Source organism: Bos taurus, chromosome 5 (assembly GCF_002263795.3).
Source record: "Bos taurus isolate L1 Dominette 01449 registration number 42190680 breed Hereford chromosome 5, ARS-UCD2.0, whole genome shotgun sequence".
In the NCBI taxonomy this organism is placed as follows: domain Eukaryota; kingdom Metazoa; phylum Chordata; class Mammalia; order Artiodactyla; family Bovidae; genus Bos; species Bos taurus.
The window spans coordinates 110,414,612-110,424,027 of NC_037332.1; positions in this window are offsets into that span (position 1 = coordinate 110,414,612).

A 9,416-nucleotide genomic window follows, 5' to 3' on the forward strand; every position below is an offset into this window, starting at 1 on the left:
GAGGAAGTCCTGCCCCCTCACCGGACGTTACGGGACTTTTACTTATTATTGGTGAACCAAGATGTCAATCAACACTGAAGGGCCCTACAACGTAAAATGTACGAAAAGAGGCGTGGCTTACATATTGAGGAGGCGGGGCTTCACTTATAGTTGTCTTAAATGGGCCTGAGGAGTTGGGCATAAACAGAAGTTCTCATTTTAGAGAAATTTGGAAGAGCGGTATTATCTGGAGAGTGTCTTTTAGTCATTTGAAACAGCAAATGCAACTTGTTGGTGTCCTGACACTAATAGGCCACACTTACGGCAGAAAGCGAAGAACTAAAGAGCCTCTTGATGAAAGTGAAAGAGGAGAGTGAAAAAGTTGGCTTAAAACTCAACATTCAGAAAACTAAGATCATGGCATCTGGTCCCATCACTTCATGGCAAATAGATGTGGAAACAATAGAAACAGTGACAGACTTTATTTTCTTGGGCTCCAAAATCACTGTAGATGGTGACTGCAACCATGAAATTAAAAGACACTTGCTCCTTATAAGAAAAGCTATGACCAACCTAGACAGCATATCAAAAAGCAGAGACATTACTTTGCCAGCAAAGGTCCATCTAGTCAACACTATGTTTTTTCCAGTAGTCATGTGTGAATGTGAGAGTTGGACTATAAAGAAAGCTGAGCGTGGAAGAATTCATGCTTTTGAACTGTGGTGTTGGAGAAGACTCTTGAGAGTCCCTTGAACTGCAAGGAGATCCACCCAGTTCATCCTAAAGGAAATCAGTCCTGGATATTCATTGGAAGGACTGATGCTGAAGCTGAAACTCCAATACTTTGGCCAGCTGATACAAAGGACTCATTTGAAAAGACCCTGATGCTGGGAAAGATTGAAGGCAGGAGGAGAAGGGTGTGACAGAGGATGAGATGGTTGGATGGCATCACTGACTTGGTGGACATGAGTTTGAGTAAGCTCCAGGAGTTGGTGATGGACAAGGAAGCCTGGTGTGTTGCAGTCCATGGGGTTTCAAAGAGTTGGACACGACTGAGCGACTGAACTGAACTGAACAAAAGCCTAATATAAAGTAACATCATGTAGGGCTTTTGCATGAGTATTGCACCTGATTCTCTCCACAGTTCTTTTAGGTAATAGTATTCGTAACCACATCCATCTGAACTAAGGTTCAGAGAGGTTACATAGTTTGTAAAAGGAAAAAAAAATCAAGGTTAGGTTCCTAGAGAAGGAACCCAGGGCTCTTGCACTGCGGCACACCCTCATAGAGCTGCCTCAACCTGGTCCGTAGGAGACACTGTAGCATATGACTTAAAGATATAGTTTTCCAGAGCCTGCCTTTTCTTTCCCTTAGGAGAAATTAATCTGAATGTATTAGTACAATTAGGGAGAAAGGAAAGGGGGGAAGGGAGATAACCCTGCAGATTCAAGGTTTTGACTGGTGGATCAAAGGGTCAGTGAAGTACTTCATATTTTAAACATTTACCCTCTCATGATGGGTACTCTGGGTGGATCTCCACTTCACATTCTTTGGCACTTGCTGGGAACTCAGCCCTTGCCAGGTGCTGATGATTCAGAGAGGAATGAGGGGATAAGGAATAAGGAATAATGGGGACCTTGGTCCCATAGCAAGCATGGTCCAGTGTGGGGAAAGCCATGTCAACAAATAGACACAGAGTAATTCATTCTACCTGAGTTCTGATCGAGGTGTGGGCAAGGTCCTGGTTCTCTCCAAGGAGGGAGTAGCTAACTCAAAGGAGGTGGTGTTTGAGTAGACTGAGTCTAAGATGACTAGTAGGCTAATGAAGGTGGGAGAGCAGAGTTCACTGGGAACTTCTGTGGCTCCAGGAGGCCTGGGTAGAGGATGAGGGGGTAGTGAAGACTGTGGAGGTGAAGATGCAGAGGGAAGTAGAGTTTTTTGTTTGTTTGTTTTTGGCTGTTCTGCACGGCTTGTGAGATCTTTGTTCCTCGACCAGGGATTGAACTCAGACCACAGCAGCAAAAGTACTGAGTCCTAACCACTGCACTGCCAGGGAACTCTAGAAAGTAGGGTTTTGAATGCCAGTTCAGGGAGGTGAGGTGAGAGTGGGGAAAGTAGCTGCTGGGGGGTTGTAGGTGGGGCGGAAACATGGGCAGATTTGAGTTATGGATGATTACTTGGATGGAGAAGATGGCAGACTGGATTTGGAATAGGTAGATAAAGGCAGGTACAGCAGGTTTAGTTTTGAGACTTGTAAGTTTAAGGTTCCCTAGGCCTTTGGCGACTCCCAGCTTGCCTCCCTGGTGTGATCTGGGGTCCATGGAACATCTGATTCAGCCTCCAGATTTTCCCAATCCTCTTTGCCAAGTTCCTCCAGGAGATGGAAGGTGGCCTTTGAGGGGGATGAAGCTCTTGCTTCCGCCTCTCATCCAAACTTCTCCCCAAAGGGGTCCACGTTTTCTGTCTTCTCTTTCTCACCTCCCATTCATTCTGCAGCCCACTGCAATCTGGCTTACACTCCCACAATGCCACCAAAATTCTTTCTTCCATGGTTACCAGTGACCTCCTGAAGAGCAGAATACAGTAGACCCTTGTAGTTTGTTTCTTACAGGACCCATCCACTCTGCTGGGATAAAACTGTTGACTAAACTCATCTTCAAAGTAGGCTTCAGAGCCACCGAACTGACAATGATTCTATTGTCAATGTCCCTGTAGATTTTGATGGCTCCTGTGTTTCTCCAGATTAGGCTTCTCCTTGGAGTTATAGGCCTAAATATCCAGCTGCCCCTTGACTGTCTCCACCAGAATGTCCCACAAACCCTCTATACTCAGTGTAATCTGAATCCATCATCTTCCTCCAAACTCCTCTCCTGCATCCCCATCTTGATCAATGGCATTAACCCCACTCCCAGTTGCCTCCATCAGAAATTAGGGAATTTGAGACTTCCCTGGTGGTCCAGTTTTCAAGAATTGTCTGCCTACCAGTGCAGGGGACATGGGTTCAATCTCTGATGGGGGAACTAAGATCCCACTTGCCTCATGAGGCAACCAAGCCTGCCCGCCACAATTACTGAACTCACATGTTCTGGAGCCCCTGAGCTGCAACTAAGACCTGACATGGCCAAAAATAAATAAATATTAAAAAATAATAGAATAAAAAATAAATCAGGGAATCTGGTCCTTCTCCTTTCCCACGACCGTCACCCACCTGAAATCAATCACGAGCCTTCTGATTCTGACTCCTGTGTTCTGCTTACATCCCCTTCTGATGGCACTCCTCATAGACGCAGAACCACCATCCCACCTGTATTATTGCAATAACCTCCTGATAGGAATGCCTGGCTGCAGTCTAGCCCTTCTCTGATCCACCCTCCATACCACAGTCAGCGTGATACTTCTAACACCCAAATCTCACCATTTTGCATTTCTCTCTCTCTTTTTTAAAGTATTTATTTATTTTGGCTGCACCAGGTCTTAGGTGCAGCATGTGGAATCTAGTTCCCCGACCAGGGCTTAAACCCAGGTCCCCTGCATTGGGAACTCAGTCTTAGCCACTGGACCACCAGGGAAGTCCCTCCCTTCCTCTCTTTAACAACTGCTTCCCTCCCTCCACAGTTGCCCATTGCCTACCAAATGACATCCAGATGCATGGCCTGGCATTTGAGGCTGGCCCCCACCATAGTGTGGCCTGTGGGCACCTCCATCTCCTCTGTGCTTTATGCCCAAGCCACCCCAGCTCTCATGGCTCTCCACACACTCCATGCCATTGCTCACCTCCCTGCATCCTCTCTGCCCACATTCTGCCTCTAGCCATCCCTCCTTTTGACTCTAGTAGCCCATACATTTTTGGTCTTCTCTTGCACACGTTGGGATTCTATCACTTGCAACCAGAAAAGTCCTCTGTACTCCCTTCGCATCCAGGGCACGTGCCTGTCACTTCTCTTCACTGTTTTCTACTTGACTTTAGTTCCCCATCCTTCCCCGTGAGCTTCCTGAGAGCAAGGACTTTGTCTTGTTCATCTCCACATTGCTGTGTTTCACTCAGGACCTAGCAGAGAGTAGGTGCTTAGTAAATGTTTCATAAATAAATGAGGTAGATAGGATCCTACCCTGCTTCTTCAGACTCAGCTCACATTGATCCCCGAGATCCAGCCTGTGTTCTGGCTGTACCCTTTCATGCACTGCCCCTGCTGTTTAGGATGGTTAATGATGGACACCCTGGAATCAGCAATTGCATTGGCTGCAAGTCATAGATAATGGAAAAATCGCGATTTAAGATGACATACATTTGTTATTCTTACAGTTCTGGAGTCAGAAGTCTGAAATGGGTCTCAGTAGGCTAAAATCAGGTGTCCCCAGAGTTGTGTTCCTTCCTGAGTCTCTGCAGAAGGCTATTTCTTTCCCTTTTCCGGTTTCTAGAGACTTCCTGTCTTCTTCTGACACGGACTCTTCAGCCTCTTTATTTCTGAGGACCCCAATGATTACCTTGCACCCAACCAGATAATCCTCATTAATCTCTTTATCTCACGGTCATCTGATTAGCAACATTAATTCTATCCACAAACTTGTTTCCCTCTGCCACATGAGAACATAGTCACAGGTCCTGGGGATCACGATGTGGACATCTTTTGGGGAGAGGCATTATTTTACTCCCTATAGTCAGTATGGGTAAAATTTTCACACATAATTGGAAAGAATGTCTATTCTGTAGTTGCTCTGTTAGGCCAAGTCTGTTTACCATTTTGTTCAGATGTTCTATCAGTTCAGTTCAGTCTCTCAATTGTGTCCGACTCTTTGCGACCCCATGGACTGCAGCATGCCAGGCTTCCCTGTCCATCACCAACTCTTGGAGCTTGCTCAGACTCATGTCCATCAAGTCAGTGATGCCATCCAACCATCTCATCCTCCGTCGTCCCCTTCTCCTCCTTTCCCAGCATCAGGGTCTTTTCAAATGAGTCAGTTCTTCGCATCAGGTGGCCAAAGTATTAGAGCTACAGCTTCAACATCAGGACTGATCTCCTTTAGGATGGACTGGTTTGCTCTCCTTGCTGTCCAAGGGACTCTCAGGAGTTTCTCCAACACCACAGTTCAAAAACACCAATTCTTCAGCACTCAGCTTTCTTTGTGGTCCATTGGAAGGACTGATCAACAATACTTTGGCCACTTGATGTGAAGAGCTGACTCATTTGAAAAGACCCTGATGCTGGGAAAGACTGAGGGCAGGAGGAGAAGGGGACGACAGAGGATGAGACGGTTGGATGGCATCACCGACTCGATGGACGTGGGTTTAGGTGGACTCTGGGAGTTGGTAATGGACAGGGAGGCCTGGCGTGCTGCGGTTCATGGGGTGGCAAAAGTCGGACACAATTGAGCGACTGAACTGAACTGAACTCACATCCATACATGACTATTGGAAAAACCATAGCTTTAACTAGACAGACCTTTGTTGGCAAAGTAATGTCTCTGCTTTTTAATATGCTGTCTAGGTTAGTCATAGTTTTTCTTCCAAGGAGCAAGCGTCTTTTAATTTCATGACTGCAGTCACTATCTGCAGTGATTTTGGAGCCCAAGATAATAAAGTCTGTCACTGTTTCCATTGTTTCCCCATCTATTTGCCATGAAGTGATGGGACCGGATGCCATGATCTTAGTTTTTTTAACGTTGAGTTTTAAGCCAACTTTTTCACTCTCCTCTTTCACTTTCATCAAGAAGCTCTTTAGTTCTTCTTTGCTTTCTGCTGTAATGGTGGTGTCATCTGCCTATCTGAGGTTATTGATATTTTTCCTGGCAATCTTGATTCCAGCTTGGGCTTCATACTTATACTGAAATTTTTTTTCTGCTAGCCCTATAAATCATTTAGATAGGTATGTTAAAATATCTCACTACAAGTATGGATTTGTCAACTTTTCCTTTTGTTTCTATCAATTTTTACTTTATATAACTATAAAGCTGTGTTGACACACACATGCAAATTTATAATTATCTCTTCCTAAGAGACTGAATCTTTACCATCATGAAATGGGCCTTCTATCTCTAGCAGTGCTTCTTGGCTTTAAGTCTACTTTGAGTATAGCTACATCAACGTACTTTGTTCATTTATTTGTTTTCGGCTGAGCTCTGTGGCATGTGGGACTGAAGTCCCCTGACAAGGGCTGGAACCCAAACAACCTGCATTGAAGCCCAGAGTCTTAACCACTGGACCGCCAGGAAAGTCCATAGACAAAATTTCTTTGAATTAGTGTTTGCATGGTACATATTTTTCTATCCTTTTAATTTCAACCTTTCTATAGACTTAAAGTCCAATTTGACAATATTAATATTTTCATTGGAATATTTATCTTTTCACATTTAATTAACCACTGATGTTCAATTTAGGTTTAAATCAATGACTTCACTATTTTCTACTAATCCCTCCCTTTCTGTGTTCCTTTTTTTTTCCTTTTCTGGCCTTCTTTGGATTTTTATTATTCTATTTTATTCTCCTATAGTTAACTTGTTAGTTACATTTTTTTTTTTTACAATCCTTTTACTGATTACCCTAGGAGAATTCAATATTGATACTATGCTTGTTAAAATCAAACATAAAATTAATACTTTAACTATTTCCAGGACCATGCAGACATTAGGATATTTTAGTTGCATTTACCCACTTTTTAATTCTGTTGCTGCCATGAATTTTAAAGCTCACGAGACATAATTTTTTCCCAATCAATATTAACTTAGATTTATCCACATATCCCCCCTCTCCTTTGTTCTTCATTGGAATTTCCATATTTCCTTTTCCTTTCCATTTTCCCCTTCTCCCTAAAGCAGTCTGTCCTTTAAGAGAAACTTTGTTGATAACAAAAAGCCTTGGTGATAAATATTCTGTTTGTTTTTTTTTTTTTGTATGAAAACATCTTTTTGTCATCTTCCTTGTGGGACCTTAGTTCCTCGACCACTGATTGAACCCAAGCCCCAGCAGTGACAGCGTGGAGTCCTAACCAGTGACTGCCAGGGAATTCCCAATATCATCTTCATTTTTGAAGGGTCTTCAGTGAATGTGGAATTCTAGGGTGGCAATTACTTCCTTTCAGCATTTTATTGTCTTCCTTTTTCCATCCCTTCTCTTGAGAAGTTAGCTGTTGCTCTGGTCCTTGCTCCTTGGAAGATCATGTATCTTTTTTCTCTGGGATCTGTTAAGAATTTGTCTTTGATTTACAGCTGTTTCACTATCAAAGTCCCAGTTACGGTTTTCTTTGTGTTTCCCATCCTTGACGTTCCCCGAGATTCTCTTTATTTATTTTGGCTTGCTGGGTCTTCGTTGCTGCGTGCGGGCTTTCTCTAGTTTCGGTGAGTGGGAGGCCCTCTCCAGCTGCTGCGCAGGTTTATCGTTGCTGCGGCTTCTCTTGTTGGGATCACGGGCTCTAGGGCACATGGCCTTGAGTAATTGTGGTGCAAAGGCTTAGCTGCCCCATCGTGTGGAATGTTCCTGCACTAGGCATGGAAAGTGTGTACCTTGGAAACATTGTCTATTCAGATTTGATTTCTGCCCTATTTGCTCCCTCCCTTTCTGGAGCTCCTCATATTAGAGCTTTTCATTACTTTCCATATGAATCTTGTGCTTTCCCCACCCCCTGTACTTTCTCTTCTTTCCCCTCCGTCTTCATTAAGGATTATTTCTTTTGAGATCACTGATGGAGTGCACAATTCCTTCTTCAGCTGTGTTTGATCTGCTGTTACACCTATTTATTAAGCTCATAAGTTCAGTTAATGTATCTTTCAGTTCTGGAATTTTCATTTGATTATTTTTTAGTTTACAATTCTCTTTCGAAATTCTATTTGCCATCTGAATTCTTAGATATATTAACCATGATTATTTTCGAAGCGTGGGTCTCATAACTCCACTATAAGAATCTCCTATAGAGATTTATTTAAAATTAGACTTTTAATTTTGAGACAATTATAGATTCACATTAAATTGTAAGAAATGATAGAGAGAGCCTATGTTCCCTTTTTAGTTACCATCAGTGGTAACATCTTGCAAAGCTATAGTACAGTATTACCAAGATACATCGATACACTATTATTCCAGTTTCCACAGCTTTCCTTGTTCTCATGTGGATGTGTGTGGATGTGTTCATATGTGCCTGTCTTGAATATAGTGTATTTGTTTACTTCCGTGCAACTCTATCACATGTGTAGGGCTATTAGCCCTTAAAAATGTTTTTTCACTCTTGATTTTCAGTCATTCAGTTTGTCTCCAGATATGTCTGATCATTTCTTATGTACTGCCAAACCTCATGTGGCAAAAATATGTGAGTTTGGATGATGCTATCTTCCTCCAGAGAGAATTTACTAGCTGGAAAGGAAGAAACGCCCCTTGGAGACCTCTGACCATGAATGTAAAATGAGAGTCAGCACACATCAGAGCCCTGTGCTTTTCCCCATCAGTGTTCAGATGTGCAGGTGCTGGCAGGAAGCAGGTGGACAGCGGGATTTAACCACGGTTGGATGGTGCCAGTTGAGTGGGACAGAGGGAAAGAGGGTGTTGTAGGTAAACCGGTGGAAGAGAGGATAAACAAAGCAAATCTGCCTGCAGCTTCATTTTGCTCAGTGCTAAGTAATGAAAAGCAATGTTTTAAAACAAATCTGGATTCGTTCTGGAGTAGAATGCAGAAAGCGCAGGAGATTTTCAGATTACTCAGTGCACTTCAAACATGGTTTTCCTGTTTGAAGTGCTGCTTCCAGCTATACCCTTTGCTTCATGGGGGTGAATTCCTCTTGTTGGAAGTTTGGGAAACTTTGGAAAAGCCTGAGAAGGCTGTTCTGCTGGTGTGACTTCCTGTAACCCCAGACTGGCCCCCTAGCATTTCCCAGGGATCATCTGAGGACAAGGTCTAACTAGGAGCAGTGACAATATTGATGGGGCAGGAGGGTGGAGGCTGTGCCCCTGAGGTGGTCTGCATGGGGAGAGCTGGGGACCAAGTCAAGACCTCTCAGGGATGGGTTGAGCCCTGGAGGGGTGGGCGGGGGTAGCAGACCCTGACGCTGAGAGTCAGTCTAGTCTCTGACGTGAGTCACAGGGGTCCAGGTAGACCGTTGAAATACAACAGGGCTCCTCCCACTCCACCACCTCATCTCCCCAGGACCCCAAGGGATGCTCTGGGGACCCAGGCAAGTAATTCAGGCAGATTGGGTCTCAGGGAACAAGTCAGGAACTGGGATCCCGTAACTGGGGCACGAGGTGGGGATGAGGTGTTAGGAATGAGGCCAAAGCCCAGTTATCAGAACTGGGACACTCTCCATGTGGGACGCGTGTTCTTTACATCCTTCCTGCAGAAATCCTGGAAACAGGGGTGTGTCTGTCCCTGGTACCTGGCAGAGCCTGTCAGGTTAGGGGGGCACAGGTGGAGTTGGGTGAGGCTTTGGCATAGTGGGGTGGCACCCCCTCTGTC